Source organism: Chiloscyllium punctatum, chromosome 20, assembly GCF_047496795.1.
Source record: "Chiloscyllium punctatum isolate Juve2018m chromosome 20, sChiPun1.3, whole genome shotgun sequence".
NCBI lineage: Eukaryota > Metazoa > Chordata > Chondrichthyes > Orectolobiformes > Hemiscylliidae > Chiloscyllium > Chiloscyllium punctatum.
In genome coordinates this window covers 55,305,182-55,323,023 of record NC_092758.1, presented here as the reverse complement: position 1 = coordinate 55,323,023, position 17,842 = coordinate 55,305,182, and positions in this window count along the sequence as shown.

Here is a 17,842-nt window from a genome sequence, read left to right as displayed (position 1 = left end):
GTTCACTCACTCGAACTCGGTTACTGTGCACACCTCACATTGCAAGAGGACTCAATGACTTCCAAATCACACCAGTTCCCCCAATTACTAACCTTCCTGTCCTCTGCACTTCTTACTCACTCTCTCTGGACACCTCACTACCTTTCTACTATCAGCATCAATACTAATAGCTTGACCAGCCACATTCAATCCTCTTTGTCTCATTAAAGAAAGCATGCTGCAGTAAGACTGAAAGAACCAAGACAGGTATTAAGGTTCCTGATATTTGTCTCCTCACCCCTAGGAGAAAGGCATCCTTGAGTCTGAGGGACAGATTCTGAGACCTCAATGTCAGAGCAACCAAGCAAGTTTCACCACCAAGTACTGCTTAGCTCCCCAATTTCCATTTCTGTGTGGCTTTTTAACATGCCCAATCTTCCAACCCTATTTTACAGATCAGGCCCTCTCTTCGGCTTAAGCCACAGCCATCTAGTCTTTGCTCTGTAGAGACCAGTCCCTCCAGCCAACATTTTATCCTTCAACACTGAGGAAGAAGCCACAGATCTTTCTTTTTTTTATACATAATTTTATTGAAAATTTAACATATTTAACATAAGTTTACAAATAAAAAAGCCCAAGTATAAACATTGATATACAATTAAATCTTAAATAAATAATAACCAAAATTTATCAAACAAAAAAAAACAAGAGAAACACAACAATTCAACTAACTACCCGATGAAGGGCTTTTGCCCGAAACGTCAATTTTACTGCTCCTCGGATGCTGCCTGAACTGCTGTGCTCTTCCAGCACCACTAATCCAGTAACTACTAATCTAACCTACAACTAACCAAGTGTATAATTAAGTCTCTTACATTATTCAAAGAAGAGCAAAAAAAAAACAGACGGACAACACAGAAATTGAGTAGTGAGATACATGCTCGGAATGTATTAACATCAAATCGTAACAAAACTCATATTCGTGCGGGATTCCTCTCACAAGGGGCCCCGGACCAGCCAGGTTCTCCATCTCAATTAAATAAAAGCCCTTGTTAGGATGGGTGAAATATCTGTACTTATGTAATTCAAGAAGGGCTGCCATATTTTATGGAATAATGCGGTCTTTTGGTGCACCAGATTTGTAAGGAAGTCAAGGGGAATACATTCCATGATTAATCTGTATCAATTTGAAAGTCCAGAGGGGCTCTCAGCCACCCAGTTTATCAAAATATTTTTCCTTGCACAGAAAGAGAAAATAGAAAATAATCCAGGGAGGGTAAGTTCGAAAAGCCCAAAAAGAGAGATACAGTGTCCACTCTAATTTCCGTTCCTAAGATTTCTGTCAGAGCACTTGCTACTTTAGTCCAATATCTACAGATCTTATGACAGGTCCATAAGCAATGTACAAGAGTGCCTACGTCTATCTTACATTTAGATCACATTGGAGATGCTTCTGCCTTAAATTTTGCCAATTGATCTGGTGCTATATGGGCCCTATAAAGTATCTTCAACTGAATGGCCTGAGTTCTGTTGCAGATGGCGATTCTTCTGGTATTTTCCCAAATGTCATTCCACATTTCTATAGAGGTTTCCAGTCCCAAATCCTGATTCCATGTTTTAAGCAGATTGTCCATATCTCCCGATACTTCATCATGTAATTAAATGATAAATAGTATTGATCGAAGATACCCCCATTGGTCATAGCACTCTACGTTCTCTATCTGATTTGTAAAGACTATCGAATAATATAGTCTTCTTCTGTATGTAATCTCGAATTTGGAAGTATTGAAAGAGGTCTCCATTAGGTAATCCAAATTTCTGACGCAGCTGTTCAAAGACATCAGGACCCCTTCTTTAAACAGATCCCCTAAACAGGAGATACCCCTGGATCTCCAGAGTTTGAAAGTGGCATCTGTAAACCCCGGTTGAAATCCCCATGCTCCCACTATCGGTGCATAGGGGGATGTTTTATGTGAGTTGTCCTCGTTTTGCCTCATTATATTCCAAGCTTTAATTGTGTTTAGTATTATAGGGTTTTTACATTGATCCGTAATGATTTTCCTCTTGTCTGAAAATAAGAAGTTAATAAGTGGGCATTTTACTTGAGAAGCTTCGATGTCCAGCCAGATTGATTGCGGGTCAGACAAGACCCAATTGGCTATGTAACTTAATTGGGAACTTAACTGATATTTCCTAAAATCTGGGAAATCCAATCCTCCCCTTGCCTGTGGAAGCTGTAGCTTCTTCAGCTTAATGAGGGCCGTCTATGATTCCAGATAAAGGAACCCAAGCAGCCATATAATTTACGTAGGTAAAAACAATGACTGCAGATGCTGGAAACCAGTGTCTAGATTAGAGTGCTGCTGGATAAGCACAGCAGTTCAGGAAGCATCCGAGGAGCAGTAAAATCGACCTTTCGGGCAAAAGCCCTTCATCAGGAATCAGGAATATAATTTACGTAGTGCCAGCCTCGGCAGCATCACCGAAAGCACTCTCATAGGGTATAGGAGACGGGGCAGGACATTCATTTTAATTAGTGCTATTCTACCCAGCCAAGAAATTGGAAGGTCTCCCCATCGCTGGAGGTCCTGCCTTATCCTTTCCAGTAAATGCACAAAGTTAGCCTTGTATAACTGACCAAATACTGGGGTAATAAAAATGCCTAAATATAAGAAACCCTCCATGGACCACCGAAAGGGAAAGTGGGATCCATCCAATAAGTGGGATATACTAGCAAGGCCATCCATTGGCATAGCCTCCGATTTTGAGAAATTAATTTTATAGTCTAAAAATACACTAAATGTATTAATAACTTGGATTAAGCGAGGCACGGACATCAGAGGATTACTGAGAAATAGAAGAACATCATCTGCGTAAAGGGTAATTTTATGTTTACCTGTACCAATCCTCGGGGCCATTATATTAGGGGCAGCCCATATAGCTTCTGCTAGTGGTTCAATTATTAGCGTAAATAACAATGGCGAGAGAGGACGTCCCTGACGGCAGCCCCTATCCGCACTGAAGCTATCTGAGCCTAATCCATTGGTAACCACAACTGCCTTGGGATCACTATACAATGTTGAAACCCATTTGATAAACACCTTTCCAATGCCAAACCTTTCCAATGTGTAAAACAAATATGACCATTCAACCCTATCAAATGCCTTTTCCGCACTAATGAGACTACTACTCCTGGTATCTTTCCCTGATGGCAGGCTTAAATCACATTCAAAACCCTTCTAACATTATTGGATGATCTACGGCCCTTAATGACCCCCGGCTGATCCTCCTTTATGATATGTAGCAATATCCTTTCTCGCCTCAATGCTAACGTTTTAGAGAGGATTTTAAAATTTACATTTAGCAAGGATATTGGTCTGTATGATGCGCAATCTTCTGGATCCTTTCCTTTTTTGAGGATAAGAGGGATATTCGCCTCTTTCAACAAAGGCGGGAGACAGCCCTGACTGTATCCGTAGTTATACATGTCCATAAGTGGACCAGCCAATATTCCTGTAAATTCTTTATAGAATTCAGCTTGAAAGCCATCTGGGCCAGGTGCCTTACCGCTGTGAAGTTGCCTGATTGCGTCAAGTATTTCTTGGACTGTTAGGGGGACATTCAGGACTGATACCTGTTCCAGAGTTAGGTCCAGAAAGGTCAGGTTTTTTAAAAAATGACTGCATCCTCTTAGTCCTGTCTTCGCAACTTATAAATATCAAAATAAAATTTTCTAAAGATTGCGTTAATCCTTTTACGATCATGAGTCAGAATACCCGTACTTTCCTTGATAAACGTGACAGTTTGAGGGGCCTTCTTTTTCTTTGCGAGAAATGCTAAGTATCTACTAGGTTTATCACCAAATTCATATAACCTTTGTTTTGCAAATAATATTTCCCTCTCAGCCGTTTGGATAAGCGTGGTGTTTAGAGCTGTCCTAAGGGCCGTAATCCTTTGTAATTTGATAATAGAAGGTCTGTCAGCATATGCTGTTTCAGCTGCTTTTAAGCGAGCTTCGAGCAGACGCTGTTGTTCTCCATTTAATTTTTTCTGGGTCACTGAGTATGAGATGATCAAACCTCATGCGTAAGTTTGATGGTCTCCCACATCATTGATGTGTTGCTAGCCGTACCTGAATTAATTTCTAAAAAGGTTTTACATTCTTGAGAGAAGTACTTTACAAATTTACTATCTTTCATCAGGAAGGGGTCCATATGCCAATGCCGGGGGGATGTCTCATTGTTCCTCGCCTTGGTTTCCATATATACAGCAGCGTGATTGGAAATTGCTATACTGCCTATTTTACAGGATGATATGGAATTTTTTAAAATCGAGGGGGCAAAAAACATATCAATTCTGGTATGACATTTATGTGGCTTGGAGTAAAAAGAAAAATCTCTGCCCTCTCGATGAAGGTATCTCCATACATCTACTAGTCCTAATTCTTTGTTCAAATCCACCAATTATCTAGATCTGGGAGATACTTCTACAATACTCTTGGGAACCCTATATATTTCTGGATCCATAATACAATTAAAATCTCCCCCAATAATCGTATGACCAGCACCGAGAGCCATCAATTTTGAGAAGGCTTACGTTATAGATTTAAAAGGATGTGCCGGGGGGGGGGGCAATACAAATTTAAGATCCCATATTCCTCTCCATTTATAAGGGCTTTAATCAGAATATATCATCCAGATTAGTCTTTTATCTGATTTTGGATTTTGAAAGGGAAATTCTTCTGAATAAGAATAACAACTCCCCTGCTTTTTGAGCTGAAAGAAGAGAAAAAGGCCTGATCAAATCCACCCTGTTGTAATTTCAAATGTTCTTTATCCAATAAGTGTGTCTCCTGTATATCAACCCTTTCTTTCTTGAGGTTTGATAATATATTCTTCCTTTTGACAGGTGAATTACTCCCCTTGACATTCCAGGTGCACCATTTAACCGACTGATCAACCATAATCAGTTCGGGCAAGTCCGAGACCCCTCGGGAGGGGAAACCCTATCCAGAACATCCCAAGCATAGAGCATATAAAATTCACAAAAATAAAGGCTCTTTAATATACTCACATCAATATAATAAAAAACTATCTCTATTAAATGGAGATTTTCCCCCTTGTTCCTAGGGGGTATCACTTCCTTTCCAAAGGTCCATCGTATCCTCTCCCAACCAATGCCCCACCCTTGACCCAGGCGCCCCACGATAGGATGAAGAAAATTCAAATATACTACAGAGCTAGAGTTAACAGTGAGCATCCTACTGCCCCCCAACCCCCACCACCCACACCAACACCTGGGTATATTTGGTAATGTTAATACATATATAACTATAAAATTACAGCCTCAACAAGTAATAATTAAATATAATAGTACAAAATAACAGTGGAAAACAACCCTGCTCCGAAAGACAGAAATAAAATAGGATAAGGTAACCACCTCCCCCCACCAACATCAACTAGACCCCCTGGCCTATATATATATATAAAAAAAAGGGAGGGGGGGAGAAAATCGCTAGGTAGAGAACAAATAAATAAATCCCTCCCCCCACCCTCCGAAGATAATATTAAACAGTAAGGTGAAAAAAGGGATTAATATACAAAAAGGGGGATGTAAACCGGAGTGAGGGGAGAGCAAACCAACATCAATTATCTCTTACAATTTATCTAAGAGAGTCCAAAGATTCCTTCGCCTTTTCCAGCGATCCCAAGTTATACACGGACCCTACATGATTTGGGGATCTTTCCCAAGATTTCTGGAAGCTTCTAAGAGCATCTGCCTCTCCTTATAGCTCTATAGCCGGAACAGGACCGGGCAGGGATGCTTGTTCGAGCCGGGCCTGCGTATTGCAACCCGGTAGGCCCATTTCACCCTTACCTGGCCTGATTCAGCCTCGAGATTTAAAAGCTGTGGAAGCCACTGTTCGAGAAACGCTGTAAGCTGGCCTTCCTCTTCCCGTTTGGGAAGGCCCAGCAAACGAATATTTTTTCAACGACTTCGAGAATCGAGGTCGTCAATGTGATTCTCTAAGGTCCGGACTCGCTGTTCGAGAGTCCGGACCCGATCCACTGCCAATTCTGCTGTAGTCTCGGAGGTTGCGGCCTTTAGCCCCGCCCCTCCGACTCGGCACTCAATTTCCTTGATGTCTCAGTCGTGCTTTTGTAGCGCGGCCGAAAATGAGTCCCATAGGCTCTGGGACTCTTCGATGAAGGCATCAATTTTCACATCGAGTTTAGAGATTATTTCCACGAGGCTCGCCACCGTAGGTAAGTCCTCCAGGGCTGCTGCGGACACGTCTGCTGCAGCTGGAGGGGGTGGGGGAGGGGTTCCTGCCAGCTGAGAACTGCGGGCTCCCTTCCCTTTAGTCATTTTTACTGGAGATTAACTTGTTTAAATTCAGTACTGAGCAACTAATTACATTAAGTAAAAACTATTTTGAATGATTTGGTGAGTGTGGGTGAGCCACTTTGCCCAAGTCTTGGGAGGGGCACTATAGACTCAGACTTGCTGGGTCACCACCATCTTGGTCCACAGGTTGGCCTGCCTGAAATGTTGTAAGAACCGAACATCAGAATTCTAATGCCAAAATTGTAACATGGCATTGGGATTCTCAATTTTGACTTCCCACCCAATTACTTTCTCCCTTCCAGCTTTCTAAATGCACGGGTGGGTGCAGAAGATTCCAGCCAAGGAATCTTTGCATACAATGTTGTCAGCACCAAGGGAACTGTGCAGTGAGAGTCAAACCCCAGCAACCTTTGGCCCAGTGAGAACTTGGGCCAGAGGATCAAAGATCCAGTGAATGTCAGCACTAAGGAGAAGTGTCCTTCTCATGAGAGTCAGTACTGGAAGTATTGAACTTGCCTATCAAATTGATAGGTATCACTCACCTGATTAGTCATACTAGTTAAAGGGAATTCTCCTTTAAAAACATTATGTTGCTAATTTTGCTGAAAGGGCTTTAAAGATTTAATATTATTGGGTAGCATCTGAAGCTTGCTTATTTTCTCCCCATTTTGATGTAGACTGGATATAGTACTGATTTTCCTAATCCTTTTAATATTGGGAAAGAAGTAAAGCTTTAGCTATGTAGATTAAATACAGTCCAAAATGTACTCTGGATAATGTGATACACCACAGAGCAGATAGTGAGTTTTAATGATACACTACGAGAGTTCCAGTCTAAACTGATACACAGATACATGCTGGGAGCGATAGCCTATTACCAAGCTGCAAGACAAATGACTCAAATTCTAAAAATTAACGAAGAACACTATTTTTAGCTGATTGTTTTCAGTACTATATCCTCAGTTTAGTGTGAAAACAAGATGTGGCTTGAAATAATTTGATTTAAAAATGCAGATTTTACTCATTCCCCCTTTTCTTTGCACATCACTTTTACTAGGTACACACTTTGACCGTAATTATTTTCTCTTTCTGGGGTTTTGCTCACCTCTTCATTGTTAGCTTTCAGTCTTGTTTAAATCTGTTAATCTTTGAACCGAGGGAACATTATTATTTTCCTCATGCGTGTCTAAGTGTTTTGCAAGTACAACACTGACATTCTTTGAACTATTTTCTCACACTTATGCATACTTGATTTAATACATGCAAAGATTTAACCATTTAAGTAGTTTTACCAAAAATACACGTAATCATAAATTCAATAATTATAATTTTGAATAACTGATGAAATAAATTTAAGATGCCTTTAATGTAATCTTGCTTATAGTTTTTGCTGTTTCTAATGATCTTGCTATTACAGGGCATGGTTGGTAGAAGAAGCCACCAAAACCTAAGATCTGTATTAGAAATTATCCAAATGAATGTAATTAGGCAAAAGAAATGTTATAGACTCTGAAATGTCGATGTTTTGTATGCAGCAGTTCATTTATAGGATTGTATATGCAATGAAAGTGATGCTATCTCACAAAATGTGAAAAAGGAAAACATTGCCATGCTGAAATAGGTGAAACTTCAATTTCTGCTGCAATTTTGAACAGATCAGAAAGATCTGTATTATACCCAGTCTATACGAGAGCTTGTTAAAAAAAGTCAGTAGGTTTCAGATGTTACCCAGTAATATAAAATATTTAAACCCCTACGGTTACCTGGATCACTCTGGAAAAACCTTGTATTACTTGGTAAAGCAGGTGTCAAGATACTGGAACTATTGGTTTAAAGTATACCAGCCATTGTAAAGGATTGTAAGAGTGAAAGGTTTATTTTCCTAAAAATAAGTGCTCAAAAAATGAATTGCATCTAATATTTTTGAAAGTGTAAGTAAAGTTTACACACCCTAACCACAGCAGTGAGAAAATCACTGATAAGGAAAACTCAGATTAAAAATTGCAGAGTAACACAATTTTGTTGCAAGTTGTCAGGAACATTGGCGCTGTGCATGATTTGATAAGCTAAGTTCATCAAGTTCACAAGACACAGTCAAGTGTAATTTTTTCCAACCGTTGAGCTTATGTTCTTAAAAAAAACTTATGAGAAAAGTCAGCCATCATGAGTTCTGGATGATTTCCTCAGATCATTGAGGTCCTCTGTGGAATTTGACAGTTATTTAACTTTTGTGAAACTTAAAAGGGTCAGATCTACTTAGAATTCAACAGTGAAGGAATCCATATTTGGAGCACAAAAAGATTGAACCTAATTCCAATGAAGACACACTCCTATGTGTAAAGAAGTAGTAATGCAACCCAAAACATGTTATAAGTATTGAAAGCATGCATCAGGTTTTAAGCTTCACTGAATTCACTCTAGTATTTTGGATAATAAATATATGGCAAATAGAACTCTATGATAATTATTCTCGCCTCAATTGGAACAATGTCATCTCCCTCAACCTGTAGTCTTCAGTTGGAGTATTATGTTAAATGTAATTTCTGGATGAGCTGACCAAGGCTCTTAAATCCTTTGAAGAGAATAAAGCTCCTGGAAGTGATGGCTTACCAACTAAGTTGTATTCAGCTCTGTGGGACTTGATTGGTCAGAACCTGCTGGAGATGTATGACAGTATGCTGGGAGTTAGGATATGCAAATCCATGAGGAAAGGTATCACCTTCGCCTACAAGCAGAAGGGGGAGAGAGAGGAAATTAGAAATTGACTACAGTCTCACTGTTGAATGTGAGTTGGAAAATCCTGTCTAAGGTCACCTAAATGAGGGAGGTGTTGTCCAAAATGGGCTTTAGGTAGGGGATCTGCAATTTGATCTGATTATTCTACATCAACATTGTTAGTTCAGTCTATATCAATGTGAGGGAATTAGAAAGCTTTCTGATCAGATCCGGAGCCAAGCAGGGCTGCCCACTTTCTCCTGCTTTGTTTGTGTGCATTGTATAGAGCATTTTGCTGAATCCATTAAGAAAGATGCAAACCTGAGAGGTAGCAAAGGTCTGCAGGTCAAAGCTTCCCTGTACATAGGTGACATTGTCATTTTCTGCTCGGATCTGCTATCAGTGCGCAGACTCATGAGCATCTGCAATCAATTCAAACTGACCTCCAGTGCCATGGTAAGTCTTTGGGAACGGGATCAACCAATCCATTATTCCCTTCACTGTCAGGACAGACTATCTGAAGATGCAAAGAATATGGTTCGGAGGGGTCAGGGTGTACTCAAAATCTTGGGAGGAGCATATCATCAAGGTGAGACAGAAACTGGGCTTATGGGAGCACTGCTCCCTATCCATTGCAGGTAAAAACATGGTCATTAGGTGTGAGGCAGTCTCTCTGCTGTTGTACGTGGCACAGGTCTCGCCCATTCCCTGAACCTGTGTCATTGCAGTCACCCGAGCCATCTTCCACTTCATCTGAAGGTCAAAGATGGGCCGAGTCTGAAAGGATACCATGTTCAATGTTTGAGATAAGGGAAGAGAAGGATATACCCAACATCACCCTCATCCTAATGGCCACCTTTATGTGTGGCTGCATCAAGTTGTGCATAGACCTTTGGTGCGCAAACAGTAAATGTTATTATGTACTGAGTTTCTACCTGTCCCCAGTGTTGCAAAGCATGAGTCTGGCCTTGTTGCCGTGGAGTGCTCCAAGAAGTTGGACCATTCCATAACTCCTGCCCTTTGTGGAAAGATTTGTGAAGGAAACACCTTTGACCACAAGTCCATAAAACAGTGTTCACCACATAATATTCTCAAGACCCTGAGGGAATAAGAGAAGGTGAATCCTGTCTGGCTGTTAATTGAGCAGACTGTCAAAGTGATTTGACAAAATGCCTCATCACCAGAACTTTCTAACAAGTACCAAGGCATTGCTTGGCCGATGGTGAGAAGGGCACTATCTGAGAGATCCTTCATGTATGCCTGGACTCTCTCCACCACCTCACACAGCCCTCAGCTGCAGGGAGTAGAGACTGTCACACATCTCCATCTGGAAAATGTCTTTGCAAAGGAGATTTGGAGAAAGATGCAGTGATTCTTGTGGAGTCATCCCGAGCAGCTCCATGATACAGGACTGTGTGCTCAATAGTCTGTTTCTGGGGACATACACCAACACAAACATCAACTGCGCCTGAAGGACTATCAACTCATTGAAAGATGCTCTTTGATCTGCCCAAAACCTGTTGGTCTTCCAATGCAAACTGTAGACTTCAACCAAGTGTTGCAGACTGGCACATTCCAAGGTCCAGGACTATGTGTTGACGGACACAATAAAGTTTGGGGCATGTGCCACCAAGGCACAGTGGGGAAAGGCCACCGTCTAAAGTCAAATAAATTAAAGAACAAAGTAAAATACAGAACAGAAACAGATCCTTCAGCCCTCCAAGCCTGCACTGAAAAATTTTGTCCTTCCATTCAAACACTGTCTTCACTTACAGGATCTGTATCTCTCTATTCCTTTCCTATTCATGGATTCATTCTGATGATTCTTGAATGTTGCTATTGTGTTTACATCCACCATCTCCTCTAGCAACAGGTTCCAATCACTCACGATCCTTTGTGTGAAAAACTTGTCTTGCACATTTATTTTAAACACACTTTCCCACACCTTGAACCTGCGTCCCCTAATAATTCGCCTAGTCTTCCTGGCAAAGTTCAGTGGGGATCCATTCAGATGCTGAACCCTCCCAGTACTTCAAATACATGTAAATAGTATCTTGCATAACTAAGAAATGCCTTTGGGTTTGATGCAACTGTAGAGAAAGTCAAACTCCAATGTTTGTTCTCCATATGCAAAGACTATACAGAATCAAACTGCTTTCATAATTGTGTATGAACACAAAGATTCTTTATGAATAAAGTATGCTTTTGCAATAAGAAATATTTAGTTAAATGTTACTATATTATTTGATGGATATCCCACATAAATATTTTACTGCAACAATAATTGAATTTAACTGGATTCTCTCCAAGAAATTAAATTGTATTTTTTTCCTTTTCCCAGAACTCGTTATTCATTGTGATTGGCTGTTTTGACTGTACTAAATTGCATGAATATTTATACTTTAGCATTTATATTGTCACACACATCTCATACTTTGCTAATCTCCAATTCTGACTACATGCCCCTTTCGCATGGAGATCATATTACTGAAGGATTCTGATTAAAACCAGTGATAGCCATAATAATATAAAATGGCTGAAATCTGTTTAAAAAGGCTTTCTGAAGAATGGTCATTCTCTGAGAGTAGAGTGGGATGGGGGGAGGGGGATAGGCAGTTGCTGTGTCCTTTCCTTTGAGTTGTGATGGATTATTGTTCAGTCCAATTTAGTGTCGTAGAGTCTGTATTTCCAAACCTAATATTGAGATGATCCACTTGATCAACCCTGGAATGACTAGGGTAATAATCCACGGTAAAGATTAATCATTGTCTGTTGTCTGCTGCTCAACCTCAACAGCATGAGAACACAGCCCCTTTCCCCACAAGATTTTTAGAATCAGTTGAGAAAGAACAGAAAAGGAACAAAGGGAAGAGGCTATAAGCATTGTCCTTTTTCACTGGGAAGATCATGCATAACTCATCCAATGCAATCCCATTCATCAACAATTCCACAATTTCTCTTCTCTCTGATTCTAATCATCACATCTTTCCTTCAAACACAATATGAATATAGCAAATTCAATTTATTAAGCAAATCTGCCATTTCACATATTAATTACTCAGGCATCATCCAATACATCAATGAGCCAACCTTGTATATTCCTTTAATTTGTCATTTTTTTTGCTCCTCAGCTGTATATCCCAGTGGCTGCAGCATGTCTGGTGAAAGATGGCTGACTTTCACCAGTGCAGACTGCCAATGGCCTTGTAAGACAACCTTGAGTAGTTTTAACCCCAGAATTCTGTGCTTCAAAATTGTAGCATACAGCATAGACAGTAGCAATGTGACCTGGCTGTCTGACAGGCATTGACAAAGACTGCTGGAGTGCTAGCAAGATGATTACTATCACCCTGAGAGAGGTCAACAAGTAGATGTTCCATTGAGACACTGCCACGAACTCATTACCTGGCACAGATCGCTAGACATGCGTATCATCCTGTAAGTACCTTTAGACAGTGATATCAGGAAGTCATTGCATCAGGAAGTCATACATTACATCAGGTTGCTTTCACAAACATGATGATGGAGTTAGGTAGCATTTTCATGCTCGAGAAAATAGGCTTCAAGTTATAGCACCATATCCTGACCATTTTCCTTGACATTACACAGAGGGCTTTAGGTAAGCTAGCCCAATGCACCAAAACATTTCAGTGTGCATGACCATCTGTACCATTCCCATTGAGGTGCTCATTTGAATTTTTTGCCTCAGGACTCCTGTGTGAACACTTGTCTTCTGCTGAACTGGTACCTGGACTATGCTAGTTCACTAGTTTGTTTGCAAATCAATAATTAAACAATGTGCCTCACCATGCATAAACCACAACGGTAAGATAACATTCAAATAATGTTGTGCTGTTATCTGACACTTGTGTCTTCTTGCTCTTCCTGTGCTTATTCTTCCACTATTATGTGCCAGTTCTTTGGTAACTGAATGAAGGAAGCCGCAATAATAAAGTTAAGATGAAGGAATGGTGAGGAACATAAGAGATCCATGCTTACACCATTTGCTGTTTGTTAATCAGAAGAGCCTCTGGGATGAAGGAAAATTGGGATGTGAGAGGAAAATTAACCAGGAGCCATCATCTTCAATAGTTTCAACTCTGACAGTGATTACAGTCTTAGTAATGGCTGTTCCAGTGACAATGATCGCCATCTCCCCCATGGGAATGAGGATATGCAAACAAAGATTGGGGACAATATTTCATCCTCACTAACACTCAACACTGGAGCCCCCCAGGGGTACATATTCATCCCCCCCCCACTTACTCACTGTATACCCATGACTGTGTCGCCAAATACCAGACTAATTTCATTTACTAGTTCGCTGATGACAACACCATAGTTGGTCAAATCTCAGATGGCGATGAAACAGACAGGAAGTGGAAGACCTGGAAAAATGATGCACTGAGAACAACCTAGCTCTCAATGCTGGCCAAATCAAGGAACTCATTATTGACTTTCGGTGGGATGTTACTCATACCCCCCTACACCTTAATAGCGCAGAGGTGGAACGAGTGGAGAGTGTCAAACTCCTGGGAGTGGTCATCAACAACAAGCTTTCTTGGACTCTTCAAGTGGATGCACTGGTTACAAAGGCCCAGCAACATCTCTTCTTCCTCAGGCAGCTGAGGAAATTTGGAATGACGGCGAATACTCTTGCCAACGTTTATAGGTGCAGGATCAAGAGCATTCCGTTTGGATGTATCACAACCTGGTATGGCAACTGTACCATTCAAGATCGAAGATTGTTACAGAGAGTGGTGAACTCAGCCCGGACAATCACAAAGGTCAACCTCCCATTTATAGAATCCGTCTACCAGGCCCACAAGAAAGGCCGCCAGCATTCACAAAGATTCATCCCACCCTGGCACCGGGAGAAGGTACAGAAGCCTGAACACAAGCACCAGCCGGTTTTTAAACAGTTTCTACCCTACTGTTGTTAGAATACTGAATGGACTCATAAACTCTTAGCATTCACCTGCACCTGTGTTTTGGTTTTTGCAGCTGTATACCTATTATTTACTTATTCATGCTATTTAACTCTGTGATCTGCCTGTATTGCTCTCAAGACAAAGCTTTTCACTGTGTCTCAGTAATGTGACAATAAATTCAATTCAATTCAATTCACCAGTTCCTCTCCAGTTAGTTCTTTTCATTTATGTTCTAGTGAGTGAAAGGGGAATTTGGCAGTGAGTGTGGAGCAATGAAATTCGATGATTTGGATATCATGGTTGAATGGCTGTCAATATGTGAAGTTTCAAATATAGGTGCTAAATGGGTAAAGTAAGGTAAAGTATATGAATGTTGGGAATAAACTATGATTGTTGGAGTTTCTTAATAGGTGATTGGTGATGTTAGATGTTGAGCAGTGTATGAGGGTGGTAGTGCAATTTTTGGGATATGACATTTGAAGATACATTCAATTTGCTTGTTCATATCTGAGGGACCATTGTTATACAGCATCTTTCGCAGCTACATGCAGCTGTAAAAGGCTTGACTCCTGGAATAGAACTAAATGGTTCTTTAGTCTCACTGCGTCTAAGAGTTTGTCTGGACTGTGTCTATCGCCTGTGGATACATCACTTATCTCCTGCTTTCCAGTTCCTCCGTAAATCACCCAATATAGCATCAGTGACCTAGGAGCAATTTCCGGCATGATTCATGCTTTTTACGACACTGACACTTTTTCACAAACAGTTCCAATATCTAATGCGGTCTGATTACACCTTGATTTGAAAGACAAAGCTTGCTTTAAGTAGCATTAACTTGGCAATAGCTTGGATTCTTTGCTGAGTGATATGTCAGCACATAGCTATCTAACTTGCCTCAAAATATTTTGATGCTATCTGCCTCCAACCCCTACTCAGAAAGTCTATTTGTCATACTGTGCATCCTTTGCACAAGCAGTTAAATCAAAACTGCATGTGCACCTTCCCTCTTCTGAGCTGGAGCTGTCTCTGGTTGGCCATGTTAATGTTTGTATTGCTACCATTTCTCAAAAGTTTGCTTTTATCTTATGCTGTATTAAATGTTTGATAGATTTAAATAAGTAACAGTAAGGCATGGTTTATTAGGCTTGATTGCAATATGCACCTTTTTATTGAATACTTTTTTAAACAAGTTATATAATGTTAAAGGGCAGACACTGAATACAGTAAATTAATTCAAGCGTAGAATGAATGCAGCATTTTTGATATCAGAAAATTGTAGACTAGTCTGTCAGAGTAGTGGTTTATATTGGCGACAAAACTTCAATTCAAGGCCATTTTGCTCCAACAGTCTTACAATTCCACAATTTATCATGAGCCAAATGAAACACACAGGTCTTTTTGCTTCATAACTGAGTGGTATAGGAAAAGCACTGTGATTCACTGTTCTTATTACATCAGGTGAATGCATTTCTTTGTCACTCTGAGAAAATCAGTTTATTTATTGAAAGCACTGTATATTTAATTTTGTTACAACAGCAAGACAGAGCAAACATCCTAAACATATTTGATTCTCCATATAGCAGTAAGTTTACAATTAAGATTCAAAGGAATGTGTATTAGAATAAGGATTATATCGTAATCATAGTATTTATTGACGCTGTGTTTATAAATGATTTTTGCCAGATTTCTAACATTTCTAACATTAGGAACACAAGGGTGAATCTTATAAGGCCCTTTGAATATTGTAGACAATGGCAAGAAATCTGGGAGAATCATGTAAGAAGTCCAGTGAGGCTTTTCTCAATGTTGAGTGCAACTAGTTACATTTCCAATAGAATTCTGAAATGAGATTCTTGCTTGGTAGGAGTGACATTCTTACTAATGAGGATTATTACTTGTTGTCAGCCTTATTACCTGCAGAACTCACCCGACTAATATTTAGCTTTCTATCCTAATATCTGGCAGGAGCAAACTAAATGCTGAGAATTTCCAATGTGAAAGATTAAGTGGGTATCTAGCAACTCCAGCTCTCTGCTTCCCACCTCCATTTGGACATCTAGCACCAGCATCTTGCAGCATGTACTCCAGGTCCTGGGATCTTGGCATCAGGTAATTGCCAGCCTCTCTATAGCATCATAACACAACTCTGATCCACTCGAGCCACATTGCTGCACCTCAAGGCACAGCGGGAACTACCATTGTAAGGCAGCTACAAGGGCACTTTGAGTCCAGGAGCTGACCTCATGGACTTGATCAAGATGTTGGTCAGCTCCCCTACTGCTCAGTAACCTTGAGCCTGTCTGGATGCTCGCAGCACTCCTGTCTTGCCTTGCCTTTTTGTCAGAGCTACCAGATTCACAGCACCTCTGTTGTGGCTTGCTGTTTAGCAGAGGCTCCAGTCAGGAAGTATTACACAGTTGTCAGCAGTCCTCAATCAAGCCAAGGGTGATCCTTTTGAATCAGAAGGTCTGTGCACTGTAGGTCAAGCACAGCCTCCAATTCCTGCCCAGAGGCTTGGCATAGTCAACCAGCTGCTTGGGGTGATCCTCTGGCATTAATGAGTGAGGATGTGAATGTTGGGCACCCCACCAGACAGCTTGTCTCTTTCTGTATGGACTGTTCTCTTCAAATGAGAAAAAACGGAAGCATTAAGATGAAAATAGGTCATGTAGCTGTTAGTGTTGGGTGCTTGTAAGTGCAAGCTGGTGAGATGCCCTGAGTGACAGAATAGACAATGCAGAGGCCATGGTGAGTGCATAGTGTGGGGATTTTGACGGGGGAAGGTAATGTTGCATTCAATGGTTAGTCTGATGCAGCAAGATCCTCAGTGGGAGGTGCATGCAGTCACAGATAAAAAGTGAGTGTGAGCTAGCAGAGTGACAATGGTTACACTTATCGTGGGGAGAAGATCATTGACATACAGCTGAGACCACACTGACCTGTGTGATAACCATGAACCATGCTGGCAGGCTCTGGTCTTGTGGACTTCTCTGGTATTTCTGGGAAGAGGTTAGCCCTCCTCTGCACCATCCCAATCACCAGGACTGTCAGGTGACATCCTATAAAACAAGACACCAAATTCTCCTCATTGGCCGTGACTGGGGTAAATGTCATGAAGTATGCGGGAATTTGTTTTGACGGTGCTTCTCTGGGTATGTGACAGTCTTTTGATAATTGGTGCCAGTGTCAGGAATGCTGGTGCATTCATGGATATCTGGCCAGTGATGAATTCATTTTGTTCAGGTAAGGTGAAAGGTCTGGTTAGTATTAGATGAGTGGGGTGCCATGGGGCAGGGCAAGTTGTTCATGAGGCAATTTTGGGATGATAGAAAGAGAAAATCTGATAGACTTGGGAGTGAAATCTTACATGAAATCAAATGTAATTGGCATTTAACTAAAAGAATTTGCCCCAGCTTATTCAGCCTCTCCCGACAGCTCAAATCCTCTAACTCTGGCAATATCCTTGTAAATCTTTTCTGAACCTTTTCAAGTTTCACAACATCTTTCCGATAGGAGAGAGACCAGAATTGCATGCAATATTCCAACAGTGGCTTAACCAATGTACTGTACAGCCACGACATGTTCTCCCAATTCCTGTACTCAATACTCTGATCAATAAAGAAAAGCATAATAAACGCCTTATTCACTATCCTATCTACCTGCAACACCACTTTCAAGGAACTATGAACTTGCACTCTAAGATCTCCTTGTTCAGCAACACTCCCTAAGACCTTACCATTAAGTGTATAAGTCCTGCTCTGATTTGCATTTCCAAAATGCAGCATCTCGCATTTATCTAAATTAAACTCCATCTGCAACTCCTCAGCCCATTGGCTCATCTGATCAAGATCCCATTGTAATCTGAGGTA